This window comes from Strix aluco, chromosome 16 (assembly GCF_031877795.1).
Source record: "Strix aluco isolate bStrAlu1 chromosome 16, bStrAlu1.hap1, whole genome shotgun sequence".
NCBI classification, from domain to species: Eukaryota; Metazoa; Chordata; class Aves; order Strigiformes; family Strigidae; genus Strix; species Strix aluco.
Genome location: NC_133946.1, coordinates 20,606,261 through 20,623,619, shown reverse-complemented (window position 1 = coordinate 20,623,619; position 17,359 = coordinate 20,606,261). Strand labels below are relative to the sequence as shown.

The following is a 17,359-nucleotide window of genomic DNA, read 5'->3' as shown; positions in this document are numbered from 1 at the left end:
ATTCTTACTCCTCCAGACATTGTGACCTAAAAGCTGCAGCACAGACTGAACCCATTAGAAACTTCTGGCTACTGATTTTATGCCAGAGAGGCTCTGATTCTGTAACAAGAGGAACAGTGAACTAGAAAAGCCAAAATACCCACAAGATCAGCCCACCCTGGTCCAAAGATGAGCTCAGCATACACTAATTATCTAGGTCAAGAGACAGCCTGGGGGAGGTTGTCCAAGCACGGACAACAAAAACAAGGATAAGGACAAACATGTGAAAGCCACATTACAAGTAGAAACTCTTACTCCTCACTTCAATACACTGAATGGCATTTTGAAGACTTGGGGTCCAGTGTAATCCAATCCAAACCTGTCTGATACCATCAGATTGCAGCAGAACACCATTACAGGTCAGGAGTCAACAGGTGGAACAGGCTGTGACTGAATGAAATCAAATACAAAACAAAAGACATGCCAAGAATTAAATAATTCACAATTGAATTAACATGCACGTCCTGCCTACCAAACCCCACCTTCTGCTCCAATTCCAGCTTGCTGCTAGAGTCTCTGCAAGCCTGGAAGGAGAAAAGGCTGTAAGTGCTGAAGAGTGAGGACCCATTTGGCCAGCACCAAGGTACAACACTTCTTCAGCCTCATCCTTTAAAGCAAGTTTAGGATACTCAGAACTAGACATCAGACAAACAAGTCCAACTTGCAGGCTGGAGAGTCCCATCAGCTGGTTGTAAGGGCCTCCCACCCTTAAACCCACACCCACCCTCTCAGCTGCTCTTGCTCCTGCTGGAGACTGTTCAACTACTCATGAAGCAGCAGTAAATCACACCAGTAAACTGCATCAGTTTAGAGCCAGGTACACGATGTGAACTGGCACCAATTCTGCTTCCCTTAAAAGCTGCAATTTGTAGTAAACCAAGAACTGCCCCATAAGCAGCAGTCATCTGTACAGAAGGACAGGAACCTCAGAGAGACATAATACGTGCTCCAGCTTGATAACTGTCAGCTACTGGAAAGTGTATTTGCTTCTTAAAATCATCCAGAAACCTGAAAGTTTCCAAAGGAGATCAGAGAAAACTCCAGAGTCACCTTTTAAGTGACTGCATAGGTCAGAGGACCAGCAGTCGCCTCTTCCATTCATGTTTCCTCCCTATTCTGGGTTGGTTTAGTGGAGAACCAGCATCTTCTCAGGACTTGGGGGAGAAGGGTCCTTTGTGGAAGGCTGTGGCTATCTCAGTAAGAAGCTGGAAGAGCAACTTCCCAAGTTGTTTCTGGTAAATCTAATGCCAATGCTCACTTCCAAAAGGCCAAAAATTAATGAGGCAGAGAAAGTTAGTTCCCCTAGCCTTAAAGCGTGGCTGGGCACAAGGTGCCCTGGGGCAAGGCAATATGAAGGAAGATTGCAACTGATGCCAGGTTTTCACCTTCTTCACCTTCTTCATTAACAACCAGTGGGCATCAGGCTTCAGCAGTGTGAAGCCACCAACTTTCAAACACAAACAAACAAGAAAAAGAATATTTCCACTGGATGTTGGGCAACAACCCTCGGCTCTTCCAGCTCTCCTCTGCAATTCCAAAGTTTACTTTTGGTTTGGGTTTTTTTATTTGGCTTTTTGTTTGGGGTTGTTTTTTGGTTTGGGTTTTTTTTACAAACTCTGAAGCACCTCTTTAAAAGAGGTACTTTGGCCTTTCATCCAGAAATCTGTCCTTAGGCTTATAAGGCAAGAGGCAACAATCTCAGTCTAGCAAGGATTCAGTCTTACAAAACCTGTCACAGTACTAAACAAAGGTGCATTTGCTTTTAATGGGGAAAAGGCTTGGCACGCTCCACTTTATGGAAGAATCAGCTCCAACCAGGACACCGAGACGGTACCTCTGAGACCAGAAGCTGTGGTCAAGTTGCATCTTGTTAACTAACACGGTTAGCCTGAACCTAAAGCTAGCAATAAGCTTTAGTTATCATCAACAAAGCACTTGCACAACCTGTTCTTGGCTACAGAACATTTATGTATTTAGCAAAAGCATGGGATAACCTGAAAACGCAGCTCTAAGCCTGATGACATTGTATCAGACACCTTTCCATCAGCAGGAAGTACATAAATTATTATCCTAATGTCAGTAACCATGAGGACTTCAGAAGGCAGAGTGCAGACAATGCTCAAGTGAACCACCATGAAGAAGGGTTCTCCATCAGAAAAGGCTCTGCTCCAGGTCCAGGGTCGCAGTTCAGAGCGATGATGCCAGAGACACACAGGAAACAGGAGCTTCAGCAGGGCAAGGAGACACCATCTCCCCTACCAGCTGCATCTCTAACAACACAAACACCCACGGGAGGGTTTAACAAAACTATTACAACAGCTCACACTTTAAATTCACTAATTTTCCTGAGAGCCTGGCTGTAACTGAACAGTCAAGTACTTCAGTGGAAGGATCTCCATGAGTTTCATTTGCAAGTGTGGAGAAATTAAACGCTTCCTCTGCCCTAGAAAGCAGCGCTTCTGCCTCCACCAGCTTCCCAGCAAATTCCAGCTTCTGTCTTAGCATTCACCTTCTTGGGCATCTGAGCCACTTTACAGGAGGGCACTTTCAATTCAATTGCCTGAAACTGTATCATGAGGTAAATCTGCCCAAGAAGATAATGGAGCAGAAAAAGTGCCCTGCAGTGAGGATTAGATGCTCACAGCTGGGGTTTTTGGGGGTTGGTTTTGGTTTGGGGTTTGTGGGGTTTTTTATGACAGCCATCTGAAAAGGAATTATGCATTCAATCTTGCTTAGCAAATCCTCTAGCACTGATAAGACCAAAATAGAAAACTCTCTCTTCCCCCCTATTAACGTCTACATCAAACAATCTCTAACCACTTAAACTGCATGCCCACCATTTCAGTCTTTGCTTTTTAAAGGTGCTGCACATTTCCTTCACTTCTCTCTGGAAACAGCCTTCCTGGAGACAAGAGAAAAATACTGAAATAAATCTGCGCAAGTATTTTATTTATAAATTCTCTCCTTCATCCAGACATCCTTTACGCAGATGAATCGCCATATGAAACCCAGTGTTATGACTGTATGTTCATTGGATGGCACTCACTGTATCTTGCTCAGAAGTAACTGTAAATGTGAAGGCTTGAGCATGCTGTGGGAGATACTTAATGAAGCCCGATTTTGGAGCACATATTTTAACTCCAGAAGGAACTCCAGCAGGTGTAATCTTACTGATTTCAATATGGGGGCAAATTTGTTTGCAGAACAAGATGTGCAATAACTTAAGAGTTCATTTAGCAGAAGGGTTTGCAGTTTTTGGTCAACTCCCAGGGGACAGCTTGCCTGCTCCACAGTTTGCATGACATCTGTTTCCACTTTCAGAGGGGTCAAAGACCAAGTGAAGAACATACCACCCAGAAAGAACTGCTTGTTAATATTGCCAAAACCTGCAGGGGGGAAAAAAAAAAAAAGCAACCAAAACCCACAAAACCCTCCAGCTCACCACCATTTTCTGTTTATATTTTATTCTAAAACTCTCCTTCATTCAGATATTCCTTATGAGGATGGGTCATCAGCACCAGAAATCCACTTCTGTTACAGCTGTTTCTTCGCTGAATGAATTTCCTTGCATCAACACATACCAGTTTCTAGACATTGTAAGATTTTCAAGGCCTAGAAATCCTTGCTTCCTTTGCAATGAACAGAAAAGCAACAAATGGAAATTTATGAATATACCAGATCCAGTCAGAAGCTGCTTGCTAAATAGAGAACAAACCCAACTTCCATGCTTTTGCTTTTCAAGTGAGCTGGTCACAAAAGCCATCTGCCTTACCGCTCCATCCAGGTCACATGCTTCTCAAACTCAAGCAGCAAATGTCCCTGAAGAACATTATCAGCTGTTTCCATATATTTATATACCTGTCTTAAGCACCAATCCTTGAAACACACAAAGCACGTGTTTAACTTTATACACGAGAGTAAGGCTAGCAGAACTAGTGAAACCTTGACCTGCACAAAATTAAGTCATGTAACCACTGGCAGGCTCATGACGTTGCATTCCCCTGCTGACTTCACTGCCCAAAATGTGCCCACTAGAGCCAGGTATACCCCAGATGTCATCAGTGATGTGTTTCAGCCACAGCACATGCCTAGTCCAGCCATCTCAGAGATGGTCACTGCAGCCAGAACACATGGATCTTGCCATATCTACAAAGCAAATACAAACTGTTGGCCATCCCTCAAAAAACACCATCATAGATGAAGATATAATTGTTCTTAGTGTCAATTCTCAGCTTGCTTCATGGCTTCAGGAAGAGTCAACACAGTTTTTGTAGCAGGAAATTATCTTTCCTATATAAAATTTGTATAATGGTTTTTGGTGAGGGACCATTTCAAAGTTCTAATGCAAACTAAGATGCTGTTGGCTACAAAGAAAGGCTTTTGCACAGACTGATAATTGATTAGAATAGGAAACAAAGAGCAGAAAGAAGCTGTAGGTTCTCATGAGGACAAGTGGCCACCAGCGACGTTCCGAGATCTGTGCTGGGGCTTCTGCTATTCAATGCACACAAAAGATTTAAGAGAAAGGGAATAGTGGGAGGATACTGGCTTTTAACTAAACTGCCAGAGGGTCTCATGATACCAAGTATCAAGGGATGATGTCTCTATCCATCACTATCCTATCACTGTTGAAGACAATACTGTATTAGGCAGACCTCTGCCTCTACCTCATGTAGATAGTCTCATGCACTTAAGGTCTGCTAACATGGTACAATAAGCTGACTGATGGACAAGTCCTACAGCTCTTACTGACCAAATGTTCACTGCACCATTTTTAATGCAGTGGTGTGGACATACAGTTCAGATGACAAAGGCCAGAAACTCTTCTAGCGCTCTGGGAACCTTCACAGAATACAGACTAAGTTTATTTTGCAGCAGGTAGCTTGGCCAGAGTTGACTTCCACTTAAGACATTAAAGAAGCTCTCTGCACAATCTTCACAGAATCACAAAATGGTTGAAGTTGGGAGGGACCTCTGGAGGTCATCTGGTCCAATCCACCTGCTCAGGCAGGGCCACCTATGGCCAGTTGCCCAGTACCATGTCCAGATGGATTTTGAGTATCTCCAAGGACGGGACTCCACAACCTTCTTGGGCAACATGTGCCAAGGCTCAGTCACCCTCACAGTGACAAAGTGTTTCCTGATGTTCAGAGGGAACCTCTGGTGTTTCAGTTTGTGCCCATTGCCTCTGGTCCTGTCACTGGGCACCACTGGAAAAAGCACTCTCCCTTCGGGTATTTGTACACATTGGTAAGATCCCCCTGAGCCTTCTCTTCTCTAGGCTGAGCAGTCCAGGCTCTCTCAGTGTTTCCTCACAGAAGAGTTTCCCAGAACAGAAGTCACAACACCAATTCAAGAACAGAAGCCTCCTACAAATGTAGAAGTGAAGGACAGTTCATAGGCACTGCACTAATGGCCACGTGATACGGCTTAATGCACTGTCAGGAAGAACTGTTGGCCTTCAAGGGCATATGTTCCACCTCACTATCAGGTGAGACGTGGTCTTCAGCCATAGCACTCACACTTCTTGTTCCTAAAGGAGCCCTGCAGAGCAGTACCATGTTGAGACAATGCAGGAGCTGCTGCTCTTGCAAACGAGGCCATTTCCAGGCATAGAATGCATCTGAGATACATCAGGCTTAGTTCTACATCAGCCTAAGCAAATATTGTAAAGACACTATATCATCTGTATCATGAGCCAAAGAAGATACCGTGACCATCCCACAAAAGCCTCACTATAAAAAGGAACTGGAAAGACTGAATAGGTTTTGCACATTTTGTAAAGCTCTAGATAGTCAAGATTCATTAACAAAAAGGACTAATGACAAAGAAACGCTTGAGGAGGGAACACATTTGCTGTTTTCAAAGCTGGTCTCAAGTTTTCACACTCAGACCAGCTGGTCATGCCTACGGTCCCAGCACTTCCCATCATGCTCACAAATGAGGTATTTTCCAAACGGAATTTTTTAAAAAACATTAAACTTGGGCATAGAATGTTTTCTTTCAAAGGAAGGAAGCACACTGCTCCTTTTTTAAGCCTCATCAGGTCAAAGAGTGTCAGAAACCCACATGAAGATTCACAGAAGTTGCTGTGAAATCCTAGTGACAACATCATCTTTCCAGATCAGCTAGGATACAAAGAGCTTTAGAAATGGGAAGAAATGATAACTTAAAAGAAAACTGGTCTCAGCAGGAAAAAGCCCTTGATCAGCACAGCTGAGAAAGTCAGAAAAAAAATGTTGATAGCAATACTTACTGTTTATTAAGTTAACAATTAGACTAGCATCCATTTACTGTGGGTAGAGATCTAGGGAGTAAATGATCTTTGCTTGGTCGTGGAGAATTTTAACTTACTGGGCATTTCTCACCCATCAGAAACTCCCATCCTTAACCTCCTTAAACGAGCCAATCTCCTGTTTATCTTATGGCAAAAAAAGACCCAGAGAACTTCTTTTCCACCATGCTCTCCTTTTTTAATGAGATATGGGAACTTTAAGTCCAGAGGCTACTGCCAGCAAAAAGACACACTGATGATGTAAAATTTCATCAAAAGGATGGTGATGTAAAGGAGCTTTGCTGACACAGATACACCAGCCCCATCTTTGTAACACAGGTCAGCCCACAGCACGACAGGGTTTGAAAGAGCAGAGCGTAGGTAAGATAGACCAACCCTCCCTTATCTCACAGGGTAGAAAAAGAGGTGTGAGAAGACTGACCCATTTGTCTATAGCTATAGGTCAGAGCTGGAAATGAAAATTGAGTCTCTTGAAATCCAGCTTAGTGCATGAGCTACAAGACAGTCTACCTTTCCTATGAAAGCATATACTTAGTAAGAGTGTCATTAAAAGCATCTCAGGCACATCCAGAAATACCTGCTGTGGGGCTTGTCTTTTCTGAAGGAGAAGGGGAAGGGGAGTGTTCCTATAACATAAATCACATACAAATAAAAAATAATCAATAGCAAGATTCAGGGGATAATGTACATTGAGAAATGAGGAAGCAAAGAGGTAGCACAAACGTGTGAAGTAGCCTCCTCTCCAACGAATGGCTTGCTTGATCTTAAATGGATTTCAAATATTTCCCTTCAACCAGTTTGCATTCATAACACTTCTACCTTTATTCCCTCTTCTTCAGTTTATTCCCAGTTCATGAATAGGGATTAATTTTGCCCTCACCCATCCATACATGCTCAGTTCCTGATGACTTCTACAAAATTTCCATCTACTAATGGACTTGTTTCACAGCAGTTTCAAATCTGTCCAGAGGGAGCAAACAAAAAATAAAATAATTTTGAGTGTAGAAACTTACCAGGCAAATACTTGTAACTGTTTTCTTGCTGTCAGGAATTAATGTGCCTTTAGGGGATGCAAAAGCCAGTAAAAGCCTGGATACAGTAGGACTACAGCTGAAAGCATAGGAAAAAAAAAAGGGTGTAAAATATTACTGTATGCAACCAGAAAGCCACTTCTCTGAGACTGTCAAAGCATTTTCACAAAGAGATGGAAGAGTGGAAAGGTTTATCCTGCTTTTTAATACAGAGAAGCCAAACAAAGAAGACGACTCAGCAAAAGAACATGCTTAATCCTATTAAAATTAATGAGATTTCATCCTGGTCTCCACACACAAGTTGTATTGGGAGTTTAACTTAAGTGGATTTAAACCCAGATTTAGTTAAAGTGCTGCAAAGTCTCCCCAAGCCAAACAAATATAAATCCAACACAAATATATACGCAAAATTCAATGCAAATTTCATCAAATCATTCCCCCCCCCCTTTTTTTTTTTATAAACCAAATCTAAAACCAGAGCACCTTCTCTCTCTGAAGTATGAGCTCAAGTGCTTTGCTGAACTATTGCATAAGTGGTTCTCCAGGCATAGCACAAGTCAGCTGGAGCTCAGAGGCACACCCTCCTGGACAGTCAGAGGCACGAGGGTCATTTTTAGCAGAAGCAGTGATGGTTGTGAAGAGGACTTGTTGAACGACTCAATAAGCAAAAAAAAACGGCCCTTGTACACAGTCAACCTGCCCTTCCCTCTCTGGGTATTTAGGGAATAACGGAGGTAGCTGTGGGGGCTTGGACACTCCATAGCCACATCTGCAGAGGACAATTTAGTGTCCTTTAGGGGACACAGCTCAACCGAGACTCCCCAAGCAAAGGCGACAGGAGTTGTGGTGATGTACAGAGATAATCTGGGCATGCGACCCGCACTGACTGCAGAGACCTAACTTCCCGCTCAGATGGAGGGAGGACCCGGCCTGTTCCTCAGCAGGTGCTGGATGTACAGAGGGACTGCGGGTCCTGCCATGCACCAGGGGACGGGCTGGCTGGCTGCAAATAAACAAGCACCATAGCCCTGGCTCTCTGCCCTCTTTCCCTTTCTTCATGACACACTGTCCTACAAGAAAAAACAAACAAAGAAGCAAGAGCCCAATGTGCTTTCCAAATGGTTGACAAGTTACCACGTGAACTGGGAGGAAAGGACACTCACACGCTGTCATTCCAGAGGTCTCACGTTCTGCAAGGTGCATTCGAAGACAAGCTCTCCCACCACGGCAACGCAGCCACTGGGGATTTTGTTTCAGTCCCATCCTGTCCGATGACACTGCAAGCACCGACTCGGTGTCAGTGCAGTAGCACCCCCACCTCTCAGCACTGAAACCCAAGATCTGATCCTTGAGCTCAAGCCCACAACGGCAAATTAAAACAAAGCCAGCAAAGGCAGCGGAAGACTGCCAGAAGTTTTGGCACTTACGTTGATGAACATTCAAAATTGCCCAGAGGAAACCTGATTTCAGTGATAATCACAATAACGGCACAGCAGAGCCATCACCTAAATGCAGGGTTTCCATGAATGCACCTAAAGAACCAAAGCAACGAGGAAGCCAGACAGCACAAGAGCAAGCAGCCGAGTGCTGCTCTACACACCAGCAAGGCAGGTGTGTGGTTCCACTGAGCATTAAAACCCACTTCTGCCATTCGTGTCAGCTGCTTCTGTTGATAAGTTGTTCACAGGAACATGCGGCAATGTCCATGAAGACATTCCTTCAAGAAGAGGGTCCCTGTACCACGCCAGAGATACACTGTCCTTTCCTGGATGAATCGATGTACCACAGACACCCTGAGCACCTTACCCACATGGTGACCTCCTTGGATTGCTGACAGTCAAAAGCTGGAAGAGCTGCAAACAACATTTCCAATGTGCACAACCAGCTCCTGCCTGCATTCATTTCCAGCATCACCACTGTCCCTACGGCGCCAGCAGCATCCTCATACCCTGGCTGTCAACTCACAAGCCCCGCTGACTCCTCCAAGTCTAAGTTGTAGAAAGGGAACCACGGCTTCAGTCCAAAGGAGCAGAATTGACAGAAGGAATGAACACGTTAAGTGCTTGCTACCATCCAGAAAGAAAGGGTTCAATCACAGTTTGCTTCACAGGACTTCTTGGCTTCCCAGTTGACAAAGTCAGTAGCCCTTTGGGAGTCCTTCCCAGACCCAGACAGGCTGGGTATCATGGATGGGTGGGGTATGATGAAGGGTTACACCTGCAGGACAGGCTGGAAGCAGGGAAGGGAAGCAAACTTACGGAGCCAGAGCACGCAGTGTCAGATGGCACCCAGCAACAGCACACGCAGCAGGGATATTGCCCTCCCAGCCCTTTTAAGGGTAGGAGGAAAAAAGCCACAAAGATCACCTAGTCTGACTCTTAGTGCGGCATAAGTCATGGAGTTTCATCCAGCAATTACTGTGCCAGGAGGGAGGGGAGGGCAGAAGGGTATCTCATCCACCACACAAGTTAACTTTGTACCAGCTCTGTGTTCGTAGGAATGCACACCTCCTTCAGAAAGGCATCTGATCCCAATTTAAACACTTCAAAGGGCAAACGGCCAGCTAGTGTGGCTCGTCATTGCTCTGCAAGGGAGCCGTAGCAATGCACAGCAGCTGAAGATCTACGTGTACTTACACAGTGAATTGAGTGCTTTTTCCTCCGGCTTTCCCAGTGTGTCGTTGCTCTTGCTATTAGAAGTTTGCATCAAACACAACGCAACAATGAAAGAGCAAAGATAAATCTAAACTAGACACCAGCAGTGCCTGAACGTGCTTATACGTGGGGTCCAGCGATGCGAGCAGAAACAGGTCGGAGCAGACGGATCTGAGCAGGGCTGTTCAGCACATGCATGCAGGCCGTGAGGATCACCATATGGAGACGAGGGCTGCGAGGAAATGCACGTGCCTGACACCCAGCCGTCCACGCGACCGCTCTGAGCCGCAAGCCCAGCAACCCTCAGAACATGCACATCAGCCAAGATGAAGCAGCCGCCGCGACACACCTGGTTTGTGGGCGCGCAGCAGAGCAACAAGTTCATTCCTCCTACATCCCCCTTTAATTTTTCACTGCAAATACGCTGGCATAAACTCTTGCTGGACCTGCTTTATGGCGCTTTCAGTTTATAAAACTGTGTTCAAGCGTGGATGATGATACATAGAACACGTACTCAGTTAACACTGTGCCAGAGCATGGGGAGACATCAGCAGAACTGTATACTAAAAGCTTCATGGAGAAAAATTTTATCCGTGCCTTTCAAAAAAACCAAAAAGAGGCAAGAAACTCTACCCGAACAAATCAGTTCTTCACAGTTTCTTCAAGTTGAGTTTTGGACATTTCCAGCATGCACTGCTTTAAACATCTCCATTCCTTAATGTTCCCGCAACATTTTCCCTTAAAAATTTAGTCAGTCACATACAACTGAAAAAGTCAGCTACTACATTTAAAAGCTGCTACGTTAACCTAACTCTGTAATCCAGGATATGCAGCCAGACATTCTAAATACATTATCAGGCCTTCAGCATGGATGTTTTTCACCACTGAAGCTTGAAATTTCGCTTGCAAATTACTCCCATCGCCTTCGAAAAGTCTGTGCCAGGAGAATTCCCTTAGAAGGCAGAGGCTGCAGGTTGCATGGATGTGCCAATTAGTATTTCAATAGCAAATAACCAGATGCAAAGTCTGTTTTCTGGCAGATGGGTTTATAAATTCAGCAGAGAATTTGCAATTAAAACAAAAAATAAAGATGTCTGCACCAATGTGTTAAGAGGCATGTGATCTGAAATTTCCTCCAGAAAAGTACTAAAACAATACATGTGTGTATACATACATTATATAAATATATATAAACTAGAACCACGCAGCAACCATGCGCAGCAAGTGCGTTAATCTACTACAGGCATGAAAGCTAATAAAAATGGATAGATTCCTTCTAAACTCTCCATCACCATGTAATGCACTGCATTAACATACATAGTAGTGGGTGATTATGGTAGGTAAGTAAGATTAATACAGAAATACATGTGCTTTTGAGAGAGTCACACTGCACCAACATGCATCTTACAGCCTAGTTCGCAAAGCTACTGATCAGCCACCAACCCTCCGAGGTCTAAAGGGCACCAAATGCTCACTATCAGCAAGTTTGCCTCATCAGTGAGGCTGTAACTTAGCTCAAGGCGGGGAGGATTAGGATTTCTATGGGTTTGTTCCTCCAGTAAGCAGTCAGTTAACTCACTTTATCAGGAAACAGGAGTGCTGTTGCATGACCGAGCCTGGCAGGGATTCAGTCAGCTAACGTGTAGGAGGACATCAAGGCACCTTACTTGACAGGATCCTGAAACAGGATTTTTCTTCGCCAATCCTAAAAGACAAAGTTTGGCAGAGAGCAGAGGGGAAAGTTAAGGGATTCACTGAACAAGATGCACTGCAGTAGGATATCACAGGATGCTGTATGGGAGACCCTGGTGGGAGAACAGTGCTTATTCTTCCCAGCATTTACTGGATTCCAGCTGACACCCTGCTAACATTGCCCAGGGGACAGCTAAACCTACTGAAAACCACAGAATCACCGACTCACAGACTTGTCTAGGTTGGAAAAGACCTTGAAGATCCTCCAGTTCAACCATCAACCCAACATTGACAGTTCCCAACTCCACCAGATCCCTCAGCGCTGGGTCAACCCCACCCTTAAACCTTTACTTAAGGTATGATAAGATGGAAAAGATTTCAGTACACCATACCAAACAGGGTTCTGTTTACAAAGGCAATCTCAACGGTACACACTCGACGTTATTTATTCAGACACAAGATATTTTTACGTATCTGTGATGCTACACCTAAGAGTGACCTCCTAGACACCATATTTTAGAAGTCGTCCGTCGGGCCTAAAACCGTTCCATGTCAGGCAGGGAATTCCTTGCTGAGTCAATCAGCTCTCTCCCCCCCCACGGCCCGGAGCTGCCCCGGTTCCCCGAGCCCAGAAGCCCGCTCCGAGCCGCGGGGGAGCGCGGAGCCGCCGCTCCCACGGCCGCTACACGGAGGTTGCAACTGATTTGCAAATCCGTTTGCAACTTCTGGGACAAATTCATTTGCAACTTCTGTGGCAGTTTCTGGGCTGCCGAGCCCCTGCTGCCCCCACCACCACCACCCCCCACCTCCCCGGCCGCGGTCACCCGTCCCGCCCGCGATCTGCCGCGGTTCAAACCACCCCCCCCACCCCCGCCCCGCGTGTGCCCGCCCCGTCCCCGCTCCCGCAGGCCCCGGCCGAGCCCGCACTCACGACGTGGCAGAGGCCGGCGGAGGGCACGGCCCCAGGGCAGCGCGGCGGAAGAGGCGCTTCCCCCGGCGGAGGCGGCCGCACGCCCGGCGCTGGCGCGGCCCCCGCGGGGAAGGAGCGGCGGGAGGGGCGCCGGGCCCAGCGCCCCGCCACATGCCCCGACCGCGCCCCGCCCCGGACACGCCCCCCGACGCCTATCATTGGCCAGTCCGCCTATATCCCCGCCCACATACACGCCCCTTCCCCTCTCGCCCCGCCCCTCGCGCGCAGGCGGTGCTTCGCACCCCGGAAGCGCCGAGGCGCGGGGCAGTGACGTCTGCGCGGCGCTGGGGGGCGGCCCGGGAGCGGCGGGGGGCGCTGGCCGGGTGCCGCCACCCGGGTGCCGCCACCCGCCTCCGCGGTGCCACAGCCGGGCTCGTGTGGGAGCCGGCCCGCGGGTCCCGCCTGGCGGGAGTGCGAGCTCGATACCAGCCGTCCCTGCGGCCGACGGCCTGCGGGCCCCCGCCTGCCCCAGCCGCGGCCTGGGCGGCCTGCGCCGCCAGCGTCCCCTCAGGGAGGGCTTGGCCGCTTCGCTGCGGGCCCGCCGGCCCCTCAGGTGGCTCCGAGCCGCAGACGGCCCCGTTTGGTGTGACGTGCAGGTTCCCCGAAGCGTGCAGCACGGCTTAGAACCCGGGTTTAGAGGCTAGGATACGCCGGTGAGAAGCTGTAGTCAGGTGAGGTGTTTCCCTTCTCCTGAATTCGCAGGAGCTCCAGCGTCCACCATCTTCTGCAAGTTGTGGCGCAGCAGCAGGGCTGGCTCGGGGAAAGCTCGGTTTAATACCGGCGCGTGGTGCCCGTGTTTTCTCCAAGCAAACGTCACAGGATTTTTTGCAATGAGTAGAGGAGCAACGGCTGGATTAGTTGGGTCCAAACTTTAATAATCGCCACCAAGGAGGAAGAATTAGAAAAAAGTACAGACTAACAGCTTCTTGCTACCCTGGACCATGAAAAGCACAGATACTTCACCATACTTGGCATAACCTTTCTCCTATAATCCCTAAACTATGCAAGTCTCTGGTTTATTAGACATGGCAGTCCACTGGCAACAGCATTGTTTAAGTAAGTAGAGAATGCTGCTGAATTAAATATTTAAATAGCAGAAATGGGCTCCTTGTTGCTTATTTTACTATTTTTAGTGCTGCTGCCTATGCCAAAAGTTTGCACGTCGGCAGCCTGCAGCTGCTTGGGGCAAACCCTAGCAGCAGTGGGCTTTGAAGCTTTTATAAACCTCATTATGTGCATGTATATACAGACACATATATAATACACATATCTGAGCCACATTTGGAAGCGTGGAGCCAGCTCCGTGAGATGGAAGGAGGTACAGGACTTCCTTTAAGCCATGGGTGCCCATTTTAGAGCAAGCATGCCACCTCCTGAATTCAGTTCCTTTGGGTTATTTCCAGATAGCACAAAGAAGAGTCACCCCCAAAAGGTGGAGAAAACAGTATTGTGCACCCGCAGGCACAGCCTGTATTGTGGGATGTGTGGTGACTTGTGGCATTGAACAGGTGAAGAAGGAGCCTTTGCTACCTCAGACCACGTAAAGGATTTCAGCTGCCGCTGCTAATCTGGCCATAGATGAAAGCGCTGCTGAAATCATTCACGCATCCCAGTGTCATTTTAGAACACGCAAATTTGCTTTTTGAAATGATCAATGAGTAAGAGGCGTTGATACCCTGGTCCATCAGTTAATTAAAAGTAGACAAAATGCAGAGCTGGCCAGCACTCCATGGTAAGGACTCAATTTAAAGCATGTCTGTGTATATAGTGTATAGATACATCATTCCATCGTTCCTGTAGGATACTGACATCTACTGAAATATTCCCTCCCCTCCTTTCCAGAGAAGGAGGAAGGGAGAAGGAAGCTCGACAGTTTAAGAGAATTAGAAGAGACAGTTGAAGGGGGGAGGAGGACTGTCTGCTCTAGAACAGATCATCTGGCAGGACCTAGCACAGCAATGGAGGAAATAATGTGAAGCTGTCGAAGCAAAGTAGGAGGGCACATGGCCCTTAGGTTTGGCGTAGTGGGGAACAAGCACGTTTCTGGGAAAAACAGCCTCAGGAGAAAAAAAAAATGCACATGGAGAAGCCCAGGTGTGGAACGGGAAAATACAGGCACTGAAAAAAAGCTGTGATCATGCAGACAAAGACAACGGGATGTCATGAATGTGCCCTCACTCACCTCTCTCCTTATGATGCATGGGGAATGCTAGTTGGTCAGGCTCTTTCCTTAGAATCCCAGAGGACATAATTTTGAACTGTTTTAGAGATCTTGGCTACTTTACATGTCCTGTGTGAAAAGCTAAGACATGCTTGCAATAGCAGGTTTTCATAGAATATAAGTAAGGGCTAAGCCACAACTGAACTTTCAGTTGGTTTGTATTTATTTCAGATTGTCAGAAGAGCAGAGATTATGGGATGTAATGAAATGCTATCAAAGGGGTTTGGGCTGGAGGTACAGGAAAGGAGATTTTAGTGTATTAGTTTAAACAGAAATGGCTTCAATATAGCCAAGCTATGTCCCAGACATTAACCCTGTGTACCAGACATTGACCCATTCAGGGATTTTGCACTGACTGAGCTAGAGACCAAAAGGCAGGTCTGTGCTTAAGAAATAACACATTTCTCTTTTAAGAACAGATGGTGATTGGGATAGGGGATATTAGCTTTTCGGGACTATTCAAATAAATTTACCCAGTTGATGCAATGCAAAGAATAGTTACATATCTTGTGTTATGTCTAGGAAAAGGTGGAACTACATCCCTTAAAACCTGTGGAAGGTTGAACCTCCCTGCCCTGCATTGTAATGGCCCTTTTCATCCAGTGCCAAGAGAGGTTCCCAGCCTGCTTGGGAGAGCTGTGCCCCTAGAAGCATCATCCCTCCAACTCTGCCTATGATAGGTACAAGCTCCTATAACAGAGTTTTAATTTGGTGTGGGCCAGATTCAGCTCTGGTGTAACTCCAGTCTAATTAAGCCAAGAAGCTATTTAGCCTGCGATCATTTTTTTCCATATTTTCCATCTTTTCACAGAGGACATGCCTCTGCCAACTCAGGCTGCGATTAGGGAAGACTCTGGATAGAACTGTTGACAATATGTTTGCAGAGTACTAAATACCATTGAATATGATCTGTAAATATTTACACTTGGAGGAAGAGATTTGCTCTTTGCATAGTTTGCATGCTGGCATCTGCTGGGCTGAATAAATTACTAATAAAAATCACATTGTGAAAAAAGTAGTCCATGCTGATTCTTTGGAGCTATTTTATTAAAGGCAATGGTGTGTTAAGGAAATACATTTCTTGGAAATTACATTCTCTCCAAAATTTCAGTGCTGGAATAGGCACTATTGCTCTGTGAAACTGAGGCACACATGCTGCAGGAGTGCAGGTTTTCCTAGCGAGGAACCCTAGGCTGGCACAAGGGGCGTTTTAGTCGGGGAAGGAGAATCCTTCTTCTCTGGCAGGAGTGGTACCTGCAGCCAGCTGTACAATGGCTCTTTGGCATGACAGTCTTGAAGGGATTTGGCCACAGTTCCTTTCTGGTCTTGCATCTTTCCCAGCCCTGAATTCAGTCCCACCAAATCATGAGTCTGGCCAGCTCTTGCAATCCTGAGTCTTTTCTGAGCGTTCTAGCTTTCTTAGTCAAGATACCGTGTGAGATTCTTGACTATCATTTTTAAATGGCTTTGGTGTATGCGAGGAGACATCTGGAAATGTGAAACAAATGCCCCTAAAAGTAGAAACATGGATAAGCATATCTCAATTTCAGTGAGCTGAACTCCTCATATTTGAGTGCAAGGGTTCCCATCCACTGACAGTAGTCACTTAAAAGTCAAATTCCATAATTAAAATTCCAAATGCTCTTTATAAACTCATTTTAAAGCCAAGATTCTCATGTAATATAATAATTGTAGCAATGTGCACCAAGTTAAAGAATTGGTCACAGGGACAAACCATCAGATTGACTGCATTTTGAGTTATTATAAAGAACTAAATACATGCAAACAGCTTTATCAGCTGAATTTATCTTCTCTGTGCATCCACAGAACATTACAACCATGAATATAACATTACTGAGGACCCATCGGGATGCTCCACTTATGTTCAGGCTCCTAGAGCTGTCCCACTGGCATCACGTTTCTGCAGCTTTGTCAGGAAAAATGGGTGTCATGCTCTGACAGAAATCTTGCCTCTCTGACGCCATGGAAATCTCTGAAGGACAAGTTAAACCTACATTAACTCCTCACAGCTAAGAAGCAGCAGAAAAATATTTCTGGCAGTCCATTATCAGACGTGTATTGTACCTGACATCACGGCACAATGTGTTGCCACATCCTGTATTTAACTATCTTTCTCCTTACTGGTTAGCACTGCCTCCTGGTGCAGCTGCTTGCCAGGCTGTCATCCCTGGTGGAGTGGAAAAGAAAGCCCAGGCTGAGAGTGGAGGTAACCTGGGACCAAAGAGAGTCACAGCCTGTGCAAGAGGTAGGGCAGAAAGGGAGTGCTGGCAAACTGTTAAAATTGCCTTTGGGCTGTGGCACCAGACAGAAAGTTGCTCTTGAGAAGTTTCTAACCAGTCCCACCTCTGTGACCACACTGCAACCTGGAAAATCTCTTAGCTGGGTACAAACACGTGGTGCATCCATGGCAGATGTTGTGCCGTGTGAAGACCGGGT

The 17,359-nt window shown here is 46.3% G+C and overlaps 1 protein-coding gene across 7 annotated transcripts in view; it reads right to left on the bottom strand.

Moving 5' to 3' along the window:
* The window catches only part of C16H11orf24 (chromosome 16 C11orf24 homolog), a 30,141-nt gene extending 17,300 nt beyond the window's left edge, over positions 1-12,841 (bottom strand). Inside the window, exons 1-4 of one of the 7 annotated variants that reach the window (XM_074842308.1) lie at positions 12,643-12,841; positions 11,599-11,724; positions 10,002-10,251; positions 7,348-7,444 (exon numbers count right to left, since the gene is read on the bottom strand). The gene's annotated coding sequence lies outside the window, so the exon portion shown is untranslated. Of the gene's footprint in view, positions 1-6,911; positions 6,961-7,347; positions 7,445-7,848; positions 7,868-10,001; positions 10,252-11,598; positions 12,446-12,642 lie in introns of those variants that run through there. The other 6 variants (XM_074842307.1, XM_074842312.1, XM_074842305.1 and 3 more) reach the window with 6 other exon arrangements.
* Between the last annotated feature and the right edge of the window lie 4,518 nt (positions 12,842-17,359).